The following is a 22952-nucleotide window of genomic DNA, read 5'->3' as shown; positions in this document are numbered from 1 at the left end:
CTACTCAATAATCTAGGAACACAAATGAGATACAGTTTCAATTTACTCATTCAGTTAGTCATAAGTGTGAGTGTACATGTGGGCTAAGTCACTTCAGTCGTGTTTGACTCTTTGCGACGCTATGGACTGTGTCCTGCCAGGCTCCTCTCTCCATGGGATTCTCCAGCAAGAATAATGGAGTGGGTAATCATTCCCTTCTCCAGGGGATCTTCCACACTCAGGGATCAAAACCACATCTCCTTCATTGGTAGGTGGATTATTTACCATGGAGCCACCTGGGAAGCCCTTCAGTTAATATATATCAGACACTAACTGAGAGGCTATACATGTAAAGGACATCATACCCTGAAGTTGCTTTGAATGAAAGAAATGGCAGTTCTCAAGACAGATATGAGTGTAGACTCCTTTGTATTCCCTGAAAGAGGTGTGAATCAGTTCTTTATGGTCCCTGTAACAAAGCCACTGGGCTTCTCTGGTGGCTCAGTGGTGAAGAATTCACCTGCCAATGCAGGAGACAGGGGTTTGATCCCTGGGTGCGGAAGACCCCCTGGAGAAGGAAATGGCAACCCACTCCAGTATTCTTGCCTGGAAAATCTCATAGGCAGAGGAGCCTGGTAGGCTTCAGTCCATGGGGTCGCAAAAGAACTGGACATGACTTAGTGACTAAAAGACAACAATAAACAAATTACCACATACTTTGCCAACAAAGGCCTATCTAGTCAAAGCTATGGTTTTTCCAGTAGTCATGTATGGTTATGAGAGTTGGACTATAAAGAAAGCCAAGGGCCAAAGAACTGATGCTTTTGAACTGTGGTGTTGGAGAAGACTCTTAAGAGTCCCTTGGACTGCAAGGAGATCCAACCAGTCAATCCTAAAGAAAATCAGTCCTGAATATTCCTTGGAAGGACTGATGCTAAAGCTGAAACTCCAGTACTTTGGCCACCTAATGTGAGGAACTGACTCATTGGAAAAGACCCTGATGCTGGGAAAGATTGAAGGTTGGAGGAGAAGGGGATGACAGAGGATGAGATGATTGGATGGCATCACTGACTCGATGGACGAGTTTGAGTAAGCTCCGGGAGTGATGATGGATGGGGAAGCCTGGCATGCTGCAATCCATGCGGTCGCAGAGTCAGACACAACTGAGTGACTGAACTGAACTAGTGGATTAAACAATACAAATTTATTGTTTTTCAATTCTGTAGTTCAGAAGTCTAATTCAGGGGACAATGGGTTAAAATCAAGGTGCTGGCACTGCTGTGTTCCTTTCTGAAGAATTTGCTTCCTCACTCTTTTCAGCTTCTAGGCTTCCTGCAGCTTTTAGCTCATAGACTTCTTCCTCCATCTCCAAAGCCTGCAATGAAGGACCATTTTCTTCTCATGTCACATCTCTCCAAGCCTTATGTCATTGCATAACTAAGACTATAGCTGAAAACTTTCTCTACTCTTAAGGACTCATGGGATTATATTGGGCTCACCAGTGTATTACCTCATCTCAAGACTGTAACCTTGATCACATCCACAAAGTCCTTTTTGCCATTAAGTTAATAAAGTCACAGGTTCTCCCTGTACTGATCGCTGATGTCAGGGGAGGACTCTGACTGCTTGGAGGGAAACAAAGATCATTATTGCCAATCACCAGAAGCAGAAGTCCAGTCTGCTCACTGCACCTTCATATCAGAGTCACCAAGGAAAACACCACAACACAATCAAGCACAGGATAGAAAAAAACTTTACTTCCATAGGGAAGAGACAGAGCAAGGTCAGCTTTAGTATGTCTGTCAGTTCCCCATGTCCAGCAGGTTCCCACAGCAGCTATGCACACCCCTCTCAAGCCACAGTAGGACCACAACCCCTTCCCTGCAGAGTCTGAAATGCTGGAAGCTGTGAGCAGACCTGAGGGTCACTGATGAACACGTATGCTTAACAAAAGAATACACATTAACTATGAAACAGGGAAATAGATTCCCAAATTGGGCTATAAGCCTGACATAGGCTATGTGGGCTCTTTCTCTCTTGGTCAGGATGTGTTTCAGGCAGAAGGCCCATTCTTATCTGACCAAGTAGAGGCTAAAATTCTGTGTACAGGAGGCTACCTTTCTCATTGCCCCTCCATTCTACTGAAACAATAGATAAAGCATGTCCAGTCTGGTAGGACCCTTATTATTGTTTAGACACGAAGTGTTGTCCAACTCCTTTGTGACCCCATAGACTATAGCCCACCAGGCTCCTATGTCCATGGGATTTCCCAGGCAAGAATACTACAGTGAGGAGCCATTTCCTTATACAGAAGATCTTCTCGACCCAGAGACTGAATCTGCATCTCCTGCATTGGCAGGCAGGTTCCTTGCCTGAGCCACTAGGGAAGCCAGCTAGAAATCCAGTCTACCTCAAATTTGGAAGGTAGTCTACCTCATAAGTCGGGTCCAAGGGTTCCCTGAACAATCTGGAAGTTCACTGGCAGAGACTTTCTGTTGTTTTGAGAGAGCACATTACCAGGATCACCAAGAGAAATAGACCCAGGATTATAGCCAGTCCTCCCTGAAGGCTGTTCCTCAGCTATGAACCCCAACTGCCAGGGCTGAGGCAGCTAAAGAGGCCAAAGAGTGACATGGCCTTTAGGCATGACATCTAACGTTCAGGTCAAAACAGCAAAAGTAAACCATACAGAATTCAAACCTGCTGCTTCACACAACCATAAGAATATTCCATGAGATAAATGTCTAAATGTGGGGAAAAAAGAGCTAGGGAGAGGTTGAAGATAAGGTTCATTTCCTATGTGAGGCCACTCCTTCAAGACTGGGAAAGCCTGTTTTATCTAGTACATAGAAAAAACACAGAAGAATAAAATGAGGAAACAGGGAATATATTTTAAAGGAGAAAACAAGATAAAACCTCTGGGGGTGGAGGGTTGCAATAGTAAAATGGAGATAAGTAATTTGCTTGATAAAGAGTTTAAAGCAATTGGTCGTAAAAATGGTCACCAAACTTGGACGAATGGATGAGCACAATGAAAACCTCAACAAAGAGATACAAAATATAAGAAAGTACTAAACAGAAGTCACAGAGCTGAAGAAAACAGATCTGAAGTGAAAAATGCACTGGAGGCTTCCATAGCGGTTTCTTTTCCCTGGGATGATAGTCTCTTGCTCTCTCTTGTGTTTGTCGATGGTATTGCAGGTTCTGTGGTGCTGCCTCAAGCTGTCAAACTCTCCTTTGCTCTCAGGGGCCCCCAGGCATCCAAAGTATGAGAGTTTGGTATGAACGCTTCTAGTCAAGTGAGAAAGAAACTAGCCCCCTGGGCAGACTCTCCCCAACCCCTGAAAACCCAGAATGTTTGGCATATGTTCATTCTTCCCTTTCCGTCCGAAGAGAGAAGCAATAAATTGGTCATTTTCTCCTGATCTCGCTGAGTTTTGTCAACTTGGAGGAAAATCTGTAGTGGGTGGGATGTCATAGTTTTTATTTATCCATTTCAATGCGGCTGTTTCTGGCTCCGCACTACTTGGGGGTACTGCGAGTTCCTAACTGGTTTCTGGAGAGCTCACAAAAGCTTTTTGGACCATATACTGATGTTAAATTGGCGTCTCTGTCAGGGAACAAGGTCTGTGGCTTTCTATTTTGCCATCTTGCTGATGGTCATCCCTTCTCAGCAGTATAAAGCTCTAGGATTTATACATATTCATTTTAGGAGGCTGTCTCTGGTGGGCATAAAATATGGCTAGGTTTTGTTACTATCTTCAATATGGATTTAATTTTAAGCAATAAGTTAATGCTGTATTTAATATTCAAGCATTTCCAACATTTGGCTATGCCTCCATCAATTTCTTTCTACTGATTATCAGGTATGGTCATCTGACTGAACACTGGCTTGTTTAGTGACAATTATAATAATTTCTATCTACAGGAGAGGAGGTTGGGTAGAGGACCCATGATTATAAAAATGAATGTATAAATACATGAGAATTTTTACCTATAAATTCAAGATTTATAGAAAAGATTCAGGAAGTCCAATTCACCAAAAGCTGGGACTATAAAAAGAAATCCATACCCAGTTACACCACAGTGAAACTGTAAAAGAAGAGGGGAAAAAGGATAGGAAGAAGAGGAGCAGAGTACCAAAATGGCACTAGAGACTAATAACAATTCTCAGAAAATAGAAAGAGATTGCCTGCAAAGGTGACACTGTTAGCTAGAAAATAGCTCAAGGTGATTTTAAAATTGAAGAAATAAAATATCTCAACTAAAATTACACTTAGTGACTCTATTTTTGAAGAATGATAGTGAAATAAAGATAGCATGAGACAAAAGAAAATTTGAGAGTTTATCCCACAGAGACCCTCAATAAAGGAAATCTCAAGAATATACTATAAAAGGAAGGAAATTTTCATAGATATATCCCTCAGTAAATATTTTCAAAGACACTGCTCTAGACTTTTCGGACAAATTAGTAAACGAAAAAGACGAAGAATTTGCATTCTATTCTATTTACAGTGCAAATCATGGTGAGAAAATGCATAGACAAAAACATAGGTAAATCCAAACACACATTAACTTTTTGAAAAATAATGCCAAGTCGACTTTGGAAAATATGATAGAACTAAAATATTGGGCAAAGCAATTACATTCATGTTTCAAGGTATGAAAATTTTCTATACATTCACCCAACTACTATTTGGTGAGAGTCTATTATTTCAGAGAGAAGACTCTGGATGGTGAAAATGTGACTGTTAACTCTGAGGGACCGATGATCCAGATGAACAAAAAACAAGAACAGCGCCAGCCAGAAGGCAAGCACTTGCTTAGATAATTTCTTTACAGCCTAGCGAATCACTTAGTTTCAGCGCCTTCTTAGCGCAGTGGGCAGCGCGTCAGTCTCATAATCTGAAGGTCCTGAGTTCGAGCCTCAGAGAGGGCATGGTTTTTTTCTCTCGTTTGCTTTTCCTTAGGCGCGTTCATTTTCTTTGAGTTTGTTTTTGCATTCATTTACCTCTGGGATGCAGTTTGCTGTGCTGTGAAGTATCAAGACGTGAGATTGTGTCAGTTTTCTCACAATGACCGTTCCGGGTCCCCATTTAGACGAGCGCTCCCACAGTGGCTGTCTCCGGAAGTTCTAGAGAGGTTCTGCCTTGACAGTAGTGACACTTGAGTCTTCCGATTACTCCGGGAAAACCAAGGAGGGCATAAAACTTCGAGTGCTGAAATAACCACGAGCTCAAAATAGACTGCCGCGGCGAACTGTATTTCACTAACTTCACTGACTGGTGCCTGCAGGGTCTATGCGCGCATTCTCCGCCTGCGCATCTCCTTGAGCTCTTGGTGGGTAACCGCAACTTCCCAGTTGACTACAGCTCAATACAAATGAAGAAAACATTGACTTTTCGCGGGGGTAGGGGGCACGGAGAGTCTTTATTATTATTTTTATGAGCCCGAAGAAGACAGAGAAATATTGGACATTGAAATATTGGACGTGTGATAAATCGGATCTTTCTGATTTCCCCCTCCTTGTATGGTTTCACACATGTCAGAGCTGGAGATGTCTTAACTGTCAAGCCAACTTTGTAGCCAGTGGAGGAAAACCGTGGGAGGAAGATGAGGGGTCTCGAGCAGGCCAAGATGCTCAAAGAGGAAGAAAGTCTGTGCGAGGCTGAGCTGATCATTTTCCATCTTAGCAATTCGATGTTGGTTGTTGTTCAGGATCAGAGCCACTTATTCGCAGCTCGCGGGTGCATCCAGAAGTTAACTAATAACTTCACGTGTTTACTTCCCATGGGGTCTTTCCCGATACTTTTTGGTTACTTCGGGCACGTGGTTTCAGCCCCTGACAAGAAAGTTGGGGCTTTATTGACCCTGCTCTGCCCTGCGCTTCTCAGGATTGGGCCGCCTTGCTGCCAGGTGCATGAAGAAACGGAGGGGAAAAAAAGAGGAATTGGGCATATCCCTTGAGATGACCCAGCTATTCTGTAGCAGAACACAAGTCATACGTTGGTAGGAGATGTACGAACCAGTAGAGCCATCGCTATCTTGTCTTGTCCTTTCCCTTAGAAGAGTCTAAAGTGACTAATAATTTCTTTCTAGAGATTGAAAGATTGGAGCGCCTCAGTTGAGAGTAAAATTGGAGGATGTGGGCATCGATCCCACTACCTCTCGCATGCTAAGCGAGCGCTCTACCACTTGAGCTAATCCCCCACGCGAGTTTCTGCGTTTCGCGTCTCCCCCACCCTCCAGTTTATCAACACACCCTTTGCATTATTCCTCCTTTAGGGTGGTCCAAACTTCACGAAATGTCAAGCCCACAAATGGGAATCAGAATTTGGGCTAAGTGCACATCGTCTCAGAGATGCCCCGAGGAAAGAGCGCAATTGGTACCTCTTTCTCTGCCAGGAAAGGAGAAAGTAGCCATAGGAAAAGTTTGGCACTCCAAAGTTTCCCGTTTCAGATTTTCTGGGACAGAAGAGAACACGTCCCAGTTGGGAGGAGTCATTCATAACAGTCGGCTAATGCGACGAGACTATCTCAGGATGATTATCTGTTTCTTAAAAAGAGGACCCAAACAATAAAAAGAAGTGGGTTGATAACTCGTTCCTTTCAGGGGAGGCGGTGAGCTGATTTTTCCCCCGGATGACTGAAGGTAAAACAGTAGCCAATGTTTCCGCTCGGTTTCGAACCGAGGACCTCTCGCGTGTTAGGCGAGCGTGATGACCACTACACTACGGAAACTCACGTCGTTTACCCTGTTTGAGATACTCAGTTCTTGCTGAGGTGGATCATGCAAGGTTTCAACATCATATAAGAGAATAACCAAAACAAACAAACAAAAAAACCCTGTTACAAATAAGACCTATCAAAAATAAGAAGTGAAATCCTATGAAAGAGAAAAAAAATTACGGACATTGAGGTGTGAGGATAAAGAATCAACAGGGTGGAAGGAACAGTCAAGATGGTAGGAATATACCTGTGTAGTTGGAGTGGAGTGTGCGAGTGTGTGAGTGTGTGTGTGTGTGTAAAATAGACATGGAGAGAAACAGTGATTGAAAAACCTGGACACATGAAGATACATTGGGAAAAAAACTGGGGAGGCTTAAAAACCCTTGAAAAACATGCAGGCACATGGCTTTAGAATAAAAACATTTTATGAAACTTTTTTATTTTGAATGCCAAATAGGTCGGGAATGGAGAAAATAGAATTAGAAAGAAAGAAAAAGAAGTTGTAAGATCTTAAAGGATTTAGGTTTATTCTTTAAGCTGTGAGATTAATAATAGCATGAGTCTTTCTGTACCTGCGGCCCAGTACACTAGCTGGCTCGGAATATATCCTTCATAAACACAGAATGGACAAAGGCATAGGCGTATGAGAAGAAAGAGAAAGATTCTGGAGAGCTGTGCGGGAAGGATCTACAGTATTTAAGCACATATCAGGATACTGGGTGTAGAGATTTGAAAGAGAAGAAAGTCAAGGCATGTAGAATACTTGAATCTGGGTGGTAAACACAAGTGATTGTGAATTAATATCTGATGCATGGAAGACTAAATCCTCTCATTTATAATAATAGTGAATTAATGAACGAATTGGTCTGGAGGAAGACTAAGTGAAGGGTTAAAGGAAAAGGCTACATTTTAATATATATACATACATATAAAATCAGATTTGAGCTTCTGGTTTTGCTCCATAGAGCCATGCAAACTGAAAAAAAAAAGATGGTTTAACTATTCTAAGCTTCAATTTTCTCTGTAAAATGGGAATAATGATATTTGAATGAACTGCAAAGCTAAATGAAACAACTTGCATAAGATTAATAAACATGTAGTATAATTTTTAGCACCCAGTGCTGAAAAAGGATTTTTTTATTCCTTTTCATGCTTTTGTATTTGGTATTCCAAGTCCCCAGTGGTGGTCATCCATCACTCTAAGTGTCAGAGAGGCAGCAAATAGAAAGCATGGTGCTTTCTGCAGCCTGAAGATGCCTCCCTTACTTGAACCCTTAAGGGGAAGCAACAACAAGGTCAAATCTGCAAGAAGGAAGCTCTGGACAAGCTAACCTTCAGAAATCCATCTCTGAGTATCATTTTGGTAACATGCGTATAAGAAGTAAAACAGAGTATCATTTCTCTTTCACATTTTAAAGGAACATCAACTGGGCAAAGTTGGAATCCCACAATCCATAATCACATGTCACCATATTGTCTCTGGTCCCCAAAGAATAAAGTGGTTTCAAGATATTTGATTATCCTGAAAAGGCTACTACACTGTCTACACAGTCAGCATGCCAGAAGTGACCTCTGTCTCCGCTTTCTCCCTCCAGCCTCCAAGTTCACAGAACGTCAGAGATAAAATATAAGAACCCTCACAAACTTCATTAGTCAAATCTTCAAGCTCCCTGCATCCTGCCACTCTAAAAGAAGTGAAAGATGGAGGGATGTAGCTCCACAAGGAAGGAAATTTGGAGATTTTATTCACTCTTGATTCACTGCACCCAGAATAGTTGTGTAAACAAGAATTACTTGTTTCATGATTAAAAGAATAATTTTACATCTTCCATTCTTTAATTGCCATTGGGCGTTCTTTAGAGCACCAGTGTGAAAGAGAAGTCTTCTATCAGATGGAGAAGACACAAAAATATGATATATTTGTGATTTGGTCTACATTACTTCATCTATGATTTTATTGAAGTTACTGGGAAGTGCAACAGACTTGAAATCTAGTATTACACTCCTGAACAAATAATGGATCCTTTATCAAATGCTTATTTGGCAGCATTTGATCATTTTACTTTGTCATTCAGTTCCTCAATCGTGACTGACTCTTTGCGACGCCATGGACTGCAGCACCCCATTCTTCCCTGTCCTTCACTAACTCCCAACGTTATTTTATGTTGATTTTTTGATTTTTTGTTTATTTCTTTCGGTTTGGTTTTGGTGTAGCCTGTATACGTTTTCTTTTTAGCAGAGTAACGTTAGGCTAGTTCGACTGTGGAGGAAAAAACAAGCTGCCCTCTCTGAGGCTCGAACTCAGGACCTTCAGATTATGAGACTGACGCGCTGCCTACTGCGCTAAGAAGGCAGACAAAGTAGAATTTTCACATTCTAATTAAAATATGAAATAATATTTTTCAGGCACATCTATCAGTTTCCAAGTTTTAAAAAATGTAACCAATGTTCCTTGAAAACCATTCCATATAAGACAATGCTGTAGCCGGCGGATTCTACACTCTGAAATGATGGCGTCCACACCTTTGCGGTATACATCCACCAGTTGGACACTGGCCAGCAAGACCAGGAACAATCCTGTCTTTTGCGACTCTTTTCCTCTCTTGTGTTCCAATGATTGGCCTCTTCTTTCCCTCAGATCTCACTCTTGCACTTTCTTTATAGTCAAAAGAAACTTAGGAGATACCTAGTTAATATTAATTCACTGACTGAGTGAATGAATACTCCTCAAATTTGTCTGCACTCCAAATGTCTTTGTCTCACTCTACATCTCCACTTGCATGAACACGACAGGAGATGTTCCCTCTACAAAAACCACAGACTGGAAAAAAAAACAAAACCTAAAAACTACAGGCAGAACTTAACAAAAAGACCTCCCTGTTTTTCTTCATCCTATTGGGCTATTAATTAGACAAGAGATTTATGAAGATTATTTCATATATTCCAATTGAATTTTGACAACTAGGTGTCATAATTTGCATTTTCCACATATGTTGGCAACTCAGAGAAGTAATGTGTCTGCTAAACCATAAAGTCTGAATTGAGAAGCAGATTATTTAATTCCAAATTATGTTTTTTTTTTCTGCTCCAGCTGAAAATCTCACTGTACATTCTTCTCCACAGTAGCTCATTCACACACACTCTAATTCCCAATCTCCTCTCTGCTGGCCTTTTGGGCTTAGACTTCCAAGTCAAACTTTGGCTCATTCTCTTCCTTCAAAATCCACTTTCACTGAATAATATTGGCAAATCTTGAACACTATTTTGTGAAGCTCTCTTGAATTTAGCACTTCCTTTCCATTCAGTCAGCTCGTATTCATTGGGGAGCTGCTCTGTGCCTGGCACTGCAGTAGCTTCAGGTGATTCAGAGGAATATGATCACTCAGACTTCTGTTGCTGCTGCTGCGTCACTTCAGTCGTGTCCGACTCTGTGTGACCCCATAGACGGAAGCCCACCAGGCTCCCCCGTCCCTGGGATTCTCCAGGCAAGAACACTGGAGTGGGTTGCCATTTCCTTCTCCAATGTGTGAAAGTGAAAGTGAAGTCGCTCAGTCGTGTCCGACCCTTAGCGACCCCACGGACTGCAGCCTACCAGGCTCCTCCATCCATGGGATTTTCTAGGCAAGAGTACTGGAGTGGCTTGCCATTGCCTTCTCCAAGACTTCTGTTAGAAGGATATATATGCACAAGGGACAATTCTCTTCCAGATTCACCACTTGGAGTCTTCCTGGCATTTACATCTAAATAATGACTTTAAAAATATGTGTTCATGATGTCCCTCTGCTTCACTCTGACCATTCTTGATTTTTTAGTTTTGATATGATCTTGCTTTTCTCTCAACTCTTTGGCTCTTCTTTCCACTTTTCTATATTGAGATTTTGCTCTGTCAGGTCAATTAGATCCATTGGTGAACGGTGTTGTTGCTCTGTCAGGCCAATTAGATCCATTGGTGAATGGTGTTGTTTAGTTAACTACTAGATCTATCATTAATGAGAGAGAAGTTTTGACACCTATAATGATAACTGTGGGTTTCCCTATTTTTCCTTTCAAGTTTATCAGCTTCAGTTCATGAGTTTTGAAGCTCAGTGGTCAGGGACGTAGAGCCAGTCTTGTCCGTGCCCACAGGAAAGTGCAATGTGTGTCTGCTTTTCTCAGTTCTTTGTATAGGTTGCAAGATTTGTGGTTGTCAGCTGGAGCTCCTTAGTTGAAGGAGCCAAAACTGGAGAATGTGGGCATCAATCCCACTACCTCTCACATGCTAAGTGAGCACTCTACCACTTGAGCTAATTCCCCAGCTTCATGTTTGTGTTTTTTCCTTTAGCTTTTCAGAGTACTATCTCCACTTTATTTACTCTTCTGAGCAACCCGAACTTCAGAAAATTTCAAGATCCTTAAAATGAAACCAGGACTGGACTAAGGGCACATCTTCTTAAAGATGCCTAAGGCAATAGTGTGATGGGTATCTATTCCTCTGCTGAAGAAAGGAAGAGAAGGTCACCATGGGAAAAAGCAGAGACAGAGGGAACATTTTGGGGTTTCACTGTTGACTGAAGAGAAGCCAGAAATTAAGAACCCATGTAGGGAAAAATGGTTGAAAGAAAATACATGCGAAAGGAAATAGGCTTTTAATTTGGTCTAGCTTTCACCCAACTTTAAACTGTTATCATGGAGAAGGGAATGACCACCTACTCCAGTATTCTGCCTGGTGAATCCCATGGACAGAGGAGCCTGTTGGGCTACAGTCCATGGGGTCACAAAGAGTCGGACACGACTGAGTGACTAACGCTAAACTGCTATCTGTTCTGCCTTTTGTAACAGGAGCCCTAAACATCTGTGTTCCCTTACATCTTTTTTTGTTATTCACTAATTAGAAAGCATCATGAGGAACGCTGGGCTGGAAGAAGCACAAGCTGGAATCAAGATTGCCAGGAGAAATATCAATAACCTCAGATATGCAGATGACACCACCCTTATGACGGAGAGTGAAGAGGAATGAAAAAGCCTCTTGATGAAAATGAAAGAAGAGAGTGGAAAAGTTGGCTTAAAGCTCAACATTCAGAAAACTAAGATCATGGCATCTGGTCCCATCACTTTATGGGAAATAGATGGGGAAACAGTGGAAACAGTGTCAGACTTTATTTTTTGGGCTCCAAAATCACTGAAGATACTGATTGCAGCCATGAAATTAAAAGACGCTTACTCCTTGGAAGGAAAGTTATGACCAAACTAGACAGTATATTAAAAAGCAGAGACATTACTTTGCCAACCAAGGTCCGTATAGTTAAGGCTATGGTTTTTCCAGTGGTCATGTATGGATGTGAGAGTTGGACTGTGAAGAAAGCTGATCGCCAAAGAATTGATGCTTTTGAACTGTGGTGTTGGAGAAGACTCTTGAGAGTCCCTTGGACTGCAAGGAGATCCAACCAGTCCATTCTAAAGAAGATCAATCCTGGGTGTTCACTGGAAGGACTGATGCTAAAGCTGAAACTCCAATACTTTGGCCACCTCATGCAAAGAGTTGACTCACTGGAAAAGACTGATGCTGGCAGGGATTGGCGGCGGGAGGAGAAGGGGAAGACAGGGAATGAGATGGCTGGATGGCATCACCGACTCGATGGGGGTGGGTTTGACTGAACTCCAGGAGTTGGTGATGGACAGGGAGGCCTGGCGTGCTGTGATTCATGGGTCGCAAAGAATTGGACACGATTGAGCGACTAAACTGAACTGAACTGAACTGAATTAGAAAGTAGAAAATTTTGTCTGGGAAAATTTTAAGTCATATAAACTGCCATTCATCAATAAAATTTAAAACATTGAGTAAGGCATAAAGAAAGAGCAAAATAAATTGACAGAAGAAGAGAGTAACATTTTGGAAGTTAATAAAATAATTTATTAAATTATTCACTTATATTTGATCTCCCTAGTCCCTGTCCTTACCTAATACTTCCACTTCAAGGAAGAAGCCATGTTTATGCCTTAACTCCAGGCACTGAGGACACAATGATTTGAGCCTAAAGATCCTTATATTCTAGAGGAGAGACAGGAAATTTAAATGAAAATTCATAAGACAATTTCTAAAACAGTGCTTGTGAGGAAGTTGGCATAAATTGATGGACAGATTGAAATCACTATAAGAGACATTAGCTAGGGAGGGGGTCTCAGTAACAAAGTAACATTTGACTTAGGGACTGAGTGCTAAGAAGTAGGCATTTTACTAAGTCTGATTCAAAATGAGAAGTTATATAAGTCAGGATCTGAGAGGTGAAGAAAAGTCCTCTGTGTGCATTTGGGAAACCCAGACAGAGCCCAGTTACTTAATACTCACCAAAAAGTCAAAATGTAAGAAAATTTTCAGCTCGTTTCAAGACTGTGGTGCCAAAGGCCAAACCAAATGGTGGGCTTGCTGAAGGACCACCCTTTCATAGAGCCACCAAGGGCATCATCCAAAGGATTCTTTGTGTCTGAAGAATCTTAAGATCAAGTTAAAGGAGAGGGAAGTCTTTCAGTGAAAAGCAAAGTGCAAGGGCTGTTCATAGTTCTGCATGGTAGAATCATGACCCTCTTTAAAGTTCCTTCCTGTCTTTGGACATCATCAGGATCTGATCACTAATGCTGTTAAATGTATTTCCTGTATACCTGCTGGAATCCCTCCCGCTTCATTTGAAATATTTTAGCTCCCTGTGCAAAGAGGAAAATTCTATTTGGGATTCTATATGTGGAAGTCAAATATCACTAGATTGTTTCAGTTCTTGAAGATATTACTGAAGGTGTTAATTTGGACTGTCATTACAGGTACTGTGATGGTTGGTTTGGAATGGATGGGTAAGAAACTTCCATACGGAAGAACTACCCAAAGATCCTACTCCTATTTTTACGAGTTTCCTCTAAGAATTCCCCTGATTTCACATCTTCTTTTCTATTTTGTTTTTGACAATCTGGATCTTTCTGGTTCCCTCTCAGACCCAGGCAACTCAGTCCTCAGACCCACAAGTTCTGTTGTCCATTTTGTCTCTCTAAATGTCCCTCAACAGACTTCTCTCTTTCCCCAGGTCAATAGGTCCCATAAATGTCAATTACAAAATAGCCTTCTTTTTACCAGATTCTCTCTGTTTACAAGGATGGGAGGTCCACTCTCCCACTAGCCAAAAGTCATGAATGTTGAGAAGGAAAGGCCAGCATACTCCAGTACAGATCATGCTCACTCCCTTTACAGCATGTTTTCTTTCCTTGTAGCATAATGATAAAGTGGGTGCGTGCTTGCTCAGTCACTCAGTTGAGTCCAGCTGTTTGTGACAAAGGGTATTGGTCAAAGATCAAGTCTGTGCTCTCTTCTGGGTGAGATAAGAAAAGAACCAGAAATTTATAAATCATCATTTTAAAAAGAAATCCAATATTTTCCAAAGTTGAGTTCAGGAAAGAACCTCTGAGGACTCAGGTCCTGTGGAAAGGAATGATAGAGCAAAACTGGTGGAAACAAGTATCTTTCCCACTAGCTTTGAGTGCAAAGAAGACTTTGTAACATTGAACCTAATTCCCAGGTTCTAACTCTCTTTTTGATCTGAGACCTTTCTGGTGAATCTAAACTTCTTCACCAATGATTTTACTGAAGTTACTGGGAATTGCAACAAACTTGAAATCTCATTTCAACCTTCTAAGCAAATATTCGGTCATTTTTCAAATGCTTTGCTGGTGCCCACCTAATTTTACTTGCTGTTGGGTTTTTCCTGCAACATAACTTTAGCCAGGCCAAAAAAGTTTAACCTGCCCTCTCTGAGGCTCGAACTCAGGACCTTCAGATTATGAGACTGACGCGCTGCCTACTGCGCTAAGAGGGCAGATGACGTGAGCACTATGAATTGAAAGTAGAGAGGAAATAGTATTTTCCAACTACCCACACTTTGGCAACCCACTCCAGTGTTCTTGCCTGGAGAATCCCAGGGACGGGGGAGTCTGGTGGGCTTCCGTCTATGGGGTCACACAGAGTCGGACACGACTGAAGTGACTTAGCAGCAGCAGCAGCAGTTTTTAATAAATACTTGAAAATCATTCCAATAAACCAATGACAAACCCAGTGGATTCCACATTAGGAATGATGCAGTCCACGCCTTTCCAGTATTCACCCAAAAATAAGATCATCTGGGCTGCATGGCTAGGGACAATTAATGTGCTGTCTTCTTAGTCTTGTGTTCCAAAGATGTGCTTTTTCCGGCCCTCAGAAATCTCAGCTGATCTTACATTTTCCGTGATCTCCTTGTTGAAAGAAACATAGGAGTGGCCTAGTTAATATTAGTTCACTGAGTGAATCAATAGTCCTCAAGTCTGAACTTCTCTGTCTTACTCCACATCTCCCTTCGTACCTACATGGTTGGAGACATTCTTCCTACAAAAACCACAAACTGACAAAAAGCCACTTTGTTTTTTCAGCCTTACATACTAATTCATACTAAGAGATTTATGGAGATTATTTCACTTGAATTTAAGTTATAAACCTATGTATCATATTTTGTACTTTCCAGACAAAATGGAGGCTCAGAAAAGTTAAGTAATATTTCTGTTAAACAGTGAAGTATGAATTGAGAGAAATTATTAGACCCCAAATTGTGAGTTCTCTCTCTACTCCAGCTCACACCCACTAATTCCCAACTTCTGTGCTAGACTTTTGGGCTTAGACTTCCAAGTCCTTCAAAATCCATATCAAATGCTCTGCCAAATACTAAACATTATTCTTGGGCAGCTTTTTTGAATCTGTCACTTCCTTTTCATTCATTCAGTGCATTATTGTTGTGGAGCTGCTCTGTGCTAGGCTCTGTTGCAGGCTCAGGGGACTGAGAGGGAATCTGATTACCCCTAGGCCTCAGGAGTAGGAAGAATAAATATGCACAAGGAATGATCCACTTTCAGTTTCACCACTTTCAGTCTCCCTGGCATTTACAGCTAAATAACTCTTTTTAAAATACCACTTTTCTGCTTCACACTGACAATTTTTGGTTTCCTCGTTTTGGTATAATTTTGCTTTTCTCTCAACTCTTTGAGCCTTCTTTCTACTGACACTGCAATTATACTTAATAAGGTCATTTAGATTCAGTGGTGGATAGTGTTTAGTCCTACACTGTATTTTCCAATTTGTTATCTACTAGATCTATCAATTAAAGAGAGGATTGTTGACATCTTCAACAATAATTGAGGACTTTTCTATGTTTTTTTTCAGTTTCATTAGGTATTACTTATGGGTTTTGAGGCTCTGTGGTCAGGGGCATACAAATTTAGGATAGTTATTTTATTAGTGAGTTGATATCTTATAATTGTTTAGCTTCTCAAATTAATACCTGGAATTTTTTTCTGCTTTGAAATCCACTTAGTCTTATAGTCATATATCTATTTTATTATTTTTTGTTAATGCTTGCATGAGGTCTGTTTTCCTATTCTTTGCTTTCAATCTCCTGCTGCTGCTGCTAAGTCACTTCAGTCGTGTCCAACTCTGTGTGACCCCATAGACGGAAGCCCACCAGGCTCCCCCATCCCTGGGATTCTCCAGGCAAGAACACAGGTAACTTTTAATCTTGAGTACAGCTTTTCATCTCACAACTAACTGTATTTGAAGTGGATTTCTTCTAATCAGCATATATATTGTGACAAACTGATTTTATTTGATATATCTGGATTATTAGAATGCATTAAAAATAAATTGCTGACTATAATAACTCAAATGATATTATTATTAATAAGTTTGCTTTTAGATTTACTAAATACTTTATTAATAGCTTGTTTCCTTTGTTTCTTGTTTTTCTCTGCTCATCTTCCTCCCTACCCTTACTTGACTTATTTAAACATTGTTAGTAGGTGGTGTAGTCCCTTAATATTTCACAGTGTACTTAGAATCAATAAATTACCATTCAGGTTGTGTATAGAAACCTCACCACCATTTAGTCCCTTTACCACAACCCCTTCATATAGTACATATAGATACAATGAAAATTCCATCAGAAAATGTACTGATTTTCACTTTCAGGCATCAAACATACTTTAAAGAATTAAAGCTGCTGCTGCTGCTAAGTCACCAGTCATGTCCGACTCTGTGTGACCCCATAGACGGAAGCCCACCAGGCTCCCCTGTCCCTGGGATTCTCCAGGCAAGAACACTGGAGTAGGTTGCCATTTCCTTCTCCAATGTGTGAAAGTGAAAAGTGAAAGTGAAGTCGCTCAGTCGTGTCCGACCCTTAGCGACCCCACGGACTGCAGTCTACCAGGCTCCTCCATCCATGGGATTTTCTAGGCAAGAGTACTGGAGTGGCTTGCCATTGCCTTCTCCGAAGAATTAAAGAAGAACATAAAAATCTATTATGCTTTCCCAGTTATTTCCTTCTCTTCTATGGTTCCAATGACAAATTGAAATCATAAGGGAGTAATCACAGTTTAGGCATACAAAAATGCGGAGGACGGCCATTGAGGATCTGGCCTTAGACCAGTCCCTATATCACTGTACCAAACCCAGGGCCACCACCAGCGATAGTCAGAACAACATCCACCAGCTGCAAACCTGTAGTCTCAAGGTTTCCCCTTGTAACTAAGTAACCATTGCAGACCCTAACCAATTCTTGCTTAATAAGCTGTCTTTCTTCTTGTTAGGATCAATTACAATGCTGGACAAACAACTTATGTCACTGTGTGGCCTTGCAGTTTTTCCCTTTAATAAGCTTCCTTCATTTTGTAGTCCAATGGAACACAACTCTGTGCTTCTTAAATCTGTGTTTCCAGGCTGCAGTCCTAGTAAACCTCCAATATGGGCTATTTAATTTCAAACGACTTTCTGTTTCTGAAATTTTGGTTAACTTTCTTCATTTATACTATCCTATATTTTCCCCTCTAGTATCATTTTTCTTGTCTCACAGCATTACTCTTTTCTAGAACTTCCATTAGCAATGGAGTCACTCAGTTTACCTTCAAATGAGAAGGTAAACTTTATGTCTGTCTGAAGGGTATTTTTGCTATATTTAGCTATTTGACAGGTCTTTTCTTTCAAAATAACAGAAAAATAATGTTATTTTGTTATGGTTCTTACAGTTTCTGAGGAGAAATTAGCAATCATTCAGATTGCAGTTTCTCTTTCATTTTCTTCTGGTACTTTAGAGCATTCCCCCCCTTTCTAGTTTCAAGCACTTTAATTGTCATCTGTCTGCCTGTGGGTTTATTTGATTTTACTTTGCTTTAGGGTTGCTGAATGTTTTTATTCTGGTTTATATCCTTTGCCAAATTTAGGTAACCAATGGCCCCGCCCCCAATGTTTCCCTTCTTCCTCTACTGGGTCTCCAATGATGTGAATGTAAGAACTTTGCTATTTTCCTGTTTGTCCCTGAGGTTCTGTCCATTTTTTAAGTAAACTTGCTTCTTTGTCATTTGGACTGAGCGTTTACTATTGTTCTATCTACATATTCGTTTTTCAGATCTGAAGTTGCAATTTGGATGTATATTTTTTTGCCAGTGCTTCTTAAAAGCTGGAGAATGTAGGTATCAATCCCACTACCTCTCTCATGCTAAGCAAGTGCTCTTCCACTTGAGCTAATTCCCCACCTTTATCGAGCTCTTTCCCCCAGTGTTTCAGAGTACCATCTCCATTATTCACTTGAAACCAGGACTACTACAGGCATGTCTTCCTAAAGCAAAAGTCAGATTGGTACCTATTCCTCCTCTAAGGAAAAGGGGTGAGAAGTAGCCATGGGAAATACTTGGTGTTCCAAATTTCATGTTTCAGACTTTCTGAGATAGAAGTGAAAATGTCTCAGTTGGGAGGATTCACCCAGAACAGCCGGCTAATACAACAGGACTACCTTAGGATAATTATCTGTTTCTTAAAAATGAGATGAAAACGACAAACCAACAGGAGTGGGATGATTACTGATCCCTTTTAGGGGAGAACGTGAACTGATTTTCCCTGGATGGTGGAAGGCAAAAAACATACCTGTTCCTGCTTGGTTTCCTGCCAAGGATCTCTCACGTGTTAGGCGAGCGTGATGACCACTACACTAGGGAAACTCACGCTTTGTTCTGTTTTAAGACACTTTTCCATTGTTACTGACGCAGGTCGTGAGAAATTATATATCTATGCCATATGATACAACAATAAAAAAGTACAAAATATTACAGATAAGAGCCATTGGAAATAAGACACAAGAGCATGTTACAGTGAAGGAAAAAATATGGACATTGAGTGGTACAGATGAAGAGTGATGATGATGCTGTTAAAAGATGATGGTGTTAAAGTCCTGCACTCAGTACGCCAGCAGATTTGGAAAACTCAGCAGTGGCCACAGGACCAGAAAAAGTCAGTTTTCATTCCAATTCCAAAGAAAGGCAATGAATGTTCAAACTACCACAGACTGTACTCGTTTCACATGCTAGCAAGGTCATACTGAAAATCTTCCAAGTTAGGCTTCAACAGTATCTGAACCAAGAACTTCCAGATGTACAAGCTGAATTTAGAAAAGGCAAAGGAACCAAAGATCAAATTACCAACATCTGTTGCATCATAGAAAAAGCAAGAGAATTCCAGAAAAACATTTACTTCTGCTTCATCGACTACTCCTTTAACTTTGTGGATCACAACAAACTGTGGAAAATTCTTAAAGAGATGGGAATACCACCTTACCTACCTCCTGAGAAACCTGTATGCAGGTGAAGAAGCAATGGCTAGAACTGGACGTGGAACAACAGACTGGTTCCAAATTGGGAAAGGAATACATCAAGGCTTTGTATTGTCACCTTGCTTATTTAACTTATATGCAGAGTACATCATGTGAAATGCTGGGCTGGATGAAGCTCAAGCTGGAGTCAAGACTGCTGGGAGAAATATCAATAATCTTAGATATACAGATGACACCACCCTTATGGCAGAAAGTGAAGAGGAAGTAAAGAGCTTCTTGATGAGGGTGAAAGAGGAGAGTGAAAAAGTTGGTTTAAAACTCAAGATTAAAAAAACAAAGATCATGGCATCTGGTTCCATTACTTCATGGAAAACTAGATGGGGAAACAATGGAAACAGTGAAAGACTATTTTCTTGGTCTCCAAAATCACTGCAGATGGTGACTCCAGCCACGAAGTTAAAAGACTTGCTTCATGGAAGAAAAGCTGTGACAGACCTAGACAGAATATTAAAAAGCAGAGACATTGCTTTGCTGACAAAGGTCTTTCTAGTTAAAGGTATGGTTTTTCCAGTAGTCATGTATGGATGTGAGAGTTGGAATATAAAGAAAGCTGAGTGCCAAAAAATTGATGCTTTTGAACTGTGGTATTGGAGAAGACTCTTTAGAGTCCCTTGGGCTGCAAGGAGATCCAACCAGTCAATCCTAAAGGAAATCAGTCCTGAATATTCATTGGAAGGACTGATGCTGAAGCTGAAACTCCAATACTTTGGCCACCTAATGTGAGGAACTGACTCATTGGAAAAGACCCTGATTCTGGGAAAGACTGAAGGCAGGAGAAGGGAACAATAGAGGATGAGATGGTTGGATGGCATCACCAACTCAACAGACATGAGTTTGAGCAAGTTCTGAGAGATAGTGAATGACAGGGAAGTCTGGGAGATAGTGAAGGACAGGGAAGCCTGGAGTGCCACTGTCCATGGAGTCGCAAAGAGTCGAACAAGACTGAGCAACAAATATAAAACACCTGCCCTCTCTGAGGCTTGAACTCAGGACCTTCAGATTATGAGACTGACGCGCTGCCTACTGCGCTAAGAGGGCAGATAATCATAACTCCTGGCATAGAAGGTAAAACATAAAATAGTACTTTCCAGTCATGTCCATCAGTTTCCAACTTTTAAAGAATGTAACCATGCTACTTGTAAATCATTCCATTTAAACCAGTGCTGCACCTGAAGGGTTCCACATCCAGGAATGGTGGAGTCCACACCTTTCCAGCATATACCCAACAACTGGACCCTCTGGCCTGCAATACCATTTGTACTGGTCCAGTAACAATTGTACTGGTGTTTTGCTGCTCTTTTTCCCTCTGTGGTCTAATGAACCGCCTATTGCCTCCTTCAGAGGCCTCAGTCACTCTTACACTTTCCTTGATACCTTATATTCAAAGGAAACTCAAGAAGTACCCAGTTAATACTATTAATAGTTCACTGACTGACTAAGTGAATGAATACTCCTCAAATTTGTCTGTACTCCATACTTCTTTGTCTCACTCTATGTCTTCAGTTGCATCTACATGCCCGGAGATATTCTCCTTACAAAAAAACACAACCTGAACTTAATTCAAACCTTCTCCTTTGTTTCAGCCTTATAATTATACTAAGGGATTTATGGAGATGATTTCATACAATCAAATTGAATTTCAGCAACAGAAGTATGCATCGTAATTTACATTTTTTGGATATAATGGAGACTCAGAAAAGTTAAGGTCTCAGAGCTGCTAAGTAGCAAAGCATGAATTGAGAAACAGATTTTAAATTCCAAATTGTGATTTTTATTTTTCTGCTGCAGCTGAGGGTCTCACTGTCTGTTCTCCAAAATAACTCATTCATTGAAACTCTAATTCCTAACCTCTTCTGTGCTGGTGTTCTGGACTTAGACTTCCAAGTCAATTTTGGCTCATTCTCCATCTTCAAAATCCGCATTCACTGTCCTGGAAAATACTACTATTCTTGTAAAACTCTCTTAAATCTATCACTTCCTTTCCATTCAGTCAGGACATATTCATTGGGGAGCTGCCCTGTGCTTGGCACTGCAGTAGACCCAGTTGATTCAGAAGAAATCTGACCACCCAGACCTCTGGAGCTAGTATGTATATTGACAAGGGACAGTCTTCTTCTGGTTTTACTACTTTCAGTCTTCCTGGCACTTACAACTAAATAATACTTTAAAAAATGGTTGTTTCCACAATGTCCCTTTGCTTCAATCTGACCATTCTTGATTTTTTATTTTTGGTATGATCTTGCTTTTCCCTCAACTTTTTGGTAGAACGTCATTGTGATTTTGCTATGTAAGGTCAGTTTGATCCATTGATGTATGGTGGTGTTTATTGATTTTTATTATCTACTAGATTTATCTTTCATGAGAGATGTCCAGTAGAGCCAGGGCTGTCCTGTTTTGCCCTTGCCCAGGGAAGGGTCCAAAGAGTCTAATTTTTTCCTTTCTTTCTACAATTTGGAAGATTTGCAGTTCCTAAGCTGAAAGAGTAAAAACTGGAGAATGTGGGCATCGATCCCACTACCTCTCACATGCTAAGCGAGTGCTCTACCACTTGAGCTAATTCCCCACATCCTGCATGCATTTTTTTCCTTCCATTTTTCAGTGGACTCTATCCACGTCATTATTCATTCTTCCAGGCTGTCAGAACTTCAGGAAATGTCAAGGTCTTTAAGCTGGACTAAGGGTTCATCTTCTCAAGGATCCTCCAAGGCAAGAGAGCAGTTGGTACCTATTCCTCTGCCAAGGAAAAAAGAAAGTCACTGTAACAAAATCTGGCCATAAAACTATGGGTTTCAGATTTTCCCCACAGAAGAGACCACATCCCATTTGGGAGGACTCACCCAGAATAGTGGGCTAATGCGGCCGGACTATTTCAGATTGCTAACCTGTTTCTTAAACATGAAACTAAAACAGCAAAGCAACAGAAGTGAGATGATCACTGGATCCCTTTAGGGGAGGCAGAGGGCTGAGTTTTCCCAGATGGTAGAAGGTACAAGGAAGCAATTGTTTCTGCTCAGTTTTGAACCAAGGGCCTCTAGCATGTTAGGCAAGCGTGATTACCACTACACTACAGAAACTTACACATTGCTTTATTTCTGGAATATTTATGGGATTCTTACTGAGGCAGGTCTTGAGAAGTTACATATTTACACTATATGCAAGAACAAAAAAGAAGGACATACTATTACATGCAAGAGCCATCAGAAATTAGAGGTGAGATATAGAGAAAAGGGAAAATGTATGACGCTGAAGGATGTAGATGTAGAGTGAACACAGGATGGAAGGAAAAGGCATGGAGGTAGGGATTCCTGTGTTCAGAAATATACCTGTTCAATTAGAGTGGATGTATGTGCGTTTGTGTGTGTAAAATAGACATGAAGGGAAACAGCGCTTGAAAATCCTGGACATATGGAGATACACTGGGGAGAAAACTGGAGCCTTAAGAACATGTGAAAAAATTCCATGAAGACAGCTTACATAATCAAGGTAACATTTTATGATAAATTTTTAGTTTTGAATGCCATATAGGTAGGAAATGGGGAAACTGGA

At 40.9% G+C, this 22952-nt stretch overlaps 7 non-coding genes across 7 annotated transcripts; 1 reads left to right on the top strand and 6 right to left on the bottom strand.

Annotated features, from left to right (window-relative positions):
• The first annotated feature begins 4845 nt into the window (after positions 1-4845).
• On the top strand, positions 4846-4918 carry TRNAM-CAU (transfer RNA methionine (anticodon CAU)). Its single transcript has one exon. It is a non-coding gene; the product is annotated as a tRNA-Met (tRNA).
• A 1198-nt stretch (positions 4919-6116) lies between these two features.
• TRNAA-AGC (transfer RNA alanine (anticodon AGC)) lies at positions 6117-6189 on the bottom strand. Its single transcript has one exon. It is a non-coding gene; the product is annotated as a tRNA-Ala (tRNA).
• A 458-nt stretch (positions 6190-6647) lies between these two features.
• On the bottom strand, positions 6648-6720 carry TRNAV-AAC (transfer RNA valine (anticodon AAC)). The gene has a single exon. It is a non-coding gene; the product is annotated as a tRNA-Val (tRNA).
• Positions 6721-8988: 2268 nt separating this feature from the next.
• TRNAM-CAU (transfer RNA methionine (anticodon CAU)) lies at positions 8989-9061 on the bottom strand. The gene has a single exon. It is a non-coding gene; the product is annotated as a tRNA-Met (tRNA).
• Positions 9062-14470: 5409 nt separating this feature from the next.
• TRNAM-CAU (transfer RNA methionine (anticodon CAU)) lies at positions 14471-14543 on the bottom strand. Its single transcript has one exon. It is a non-coding gene; the product is annotated as a tRNA-Met (tRNA).
• Positions 14544-20371: 5828 nt separating this feature from the next.
• TRNAM-CAU (transfer RNA methionine (anticodon CAU)) lies at positions 20372-20444 on the bottom strand. The gene has a single exon. It is a non-coding gene; the product is annotated as a tRNA-Met (tRNA).
• Positions 20445-22407: 1963 nt separating this feature from the next.
• On the bottom strand, positions 22408-22480 carry TRNAV-AAC (transfer RNA valine (anticodon AAC)). Its single transcript has one exon. It is a non-coding gene; the product is annotated as a tRNA-Val (tRNA).
• Between the last annotated feature and the right edge of the window lie 472 nt (positions 22481-22952).

This window comes from Moschus berezovskii, chromosome 23 (assembly GCF_049115385.1).
Source record: "Moschus berezovskii isolate FMDL1 chromosome 23, NW_MosBer_1.0, whole genome shotgun sequence".
NCBI classification, from domain to species: domain Eukaryota; kingdom Metazoa; phylum Chordata; class Mammalia; order Artiodactyla; family Moschidae; genus Moschus; species Moschus berezovskii.
The sequence above is the reverse complement of the archived record's forward strand: the minus strand, read 5'-3'. Positions and strand labels throughout refer to the sequence as shown.